Genomic DNA, 1,396 nt, shown 5'->3' with positions numbered 1-1,396 from the left:
ATCTCACGGTATATTATGTAGATGAGATTAGAGCAAGCAGAGAAGCATACTATTCCTATTTTTTTTCACTACAATGTTAATTCCTAATTGACCTCATTTCTCTAGTAAAAGCCAATACCACAAATTAGTTCAGTAAATAACACCTACTTAGGCTTTGTTAATCCTTCAGATGATCAGTTGAAATGATTCATTTTGAATAACTGAGAAATAGTATTTAAACTTTTTAAAAAAGTTTTCAGTTTCAGTTGACATACAATATTATATTAGTTTCAGGTATACAATATAGTGATTAAACATTTATATAACTTACGAAGTGATCATCTTGATACTACACATCTGGCATCATACATAGTTATTACAATATTGTTGACTATATTTCCTATGCTGACTTTACATCCCCGTGACTAGAGAAAAGTCTTATCTTTGTTCTTTTCCTCTGGGTATGGATCTCTCTCTGTCTCTCTCTGTCTCTGTCTGTCTGTCTGTCTGTCTGTCTGTCTCTCTGTCTCTCTCTCGGTCCCTCCCCATCTCCTATTCCTTTATGGAAAATGAAAGTCTTTGGTGAGTTTGAGGCTAGTAATTCTGAAATCCAGTGCCATTGTGAGCTGGATGCAGGCAAGTGAGGAAGCACAGCACCAAATCAATTCTGGGACAATTTCTGAGCTGCGCAGGCTTGCATTTTCTATTAGTGCTGATTCGCTTGTGTCTGGCAGTTGTGCTGGAAGCAGCCTTAGAATTTTCAGGTGAGTTGATAATTTACGATGCTCTCTTTTCTTCTGACACTAGGACAGGCTCCATCCCTACCCATCTCACATTTAGTTCACTTAGTTATTACTATTATTAGTTATTATATTTAGTTATTTAGGAGTTATTTATTAATATTGTGGAACTATCATAGAAAACATCTGTGAGTTGATATATACTAACATCATCTGATCAGCACTACTGAAGAGGAAGGAGGCTGCACTGAGCCAAAGTATTCTTAGAGCACAGACAATGGAGCTAAATTTGGAGTGAAAGGTAAGGGAGAATAAGAAAATTCATATGAGAAGAGGATAGGAGAGGAGATATAATATCTTTTTATTATAAACCCAAGAGATTCACTTGAAAAAAAAAACCTCATTTTTCCCAAGCATTTCTTATTATTCTGGGGACACGAGAGTCTTACGTTCATTTGTAAGAGGAAGGTGTATGGTATTCGAGAACTGGTAAAGCAAGAAAAAGAAGTCAAGAATAAACAGCCTATGAGGTCTTCTGAGAGAGATATCAAATAATCTTTTTCCCCAGTGGTTAAAGTATTGTTTGGTTTTTATAAATGTTTGGAGGCAGGTCTCTTCCTATTGATACTGAAAACATCCCCAGAGCCCAGGACACAGAAAAATATTTCAGAGAAATT

The sequence above is a fragment of the Pteropus vampyrus genome, unplaced genomic scaffold, assembly GCF_000151845.1.
Source record: "Pteropus vampyrus isolate Shadow unplaced genomic scaffold, Pvam_2.0 Scaffold701, whole genome shotgun sequence".
Taxonomy (NCBI): Eukaryota; Metazoa; Chordata; class Mammalia; order Chiroptera; family Pteropodidae; genus Pteropus; species Pteropus vampyrus.
This window is presented reverse-complemented; position numbering follows the sequence as displayed.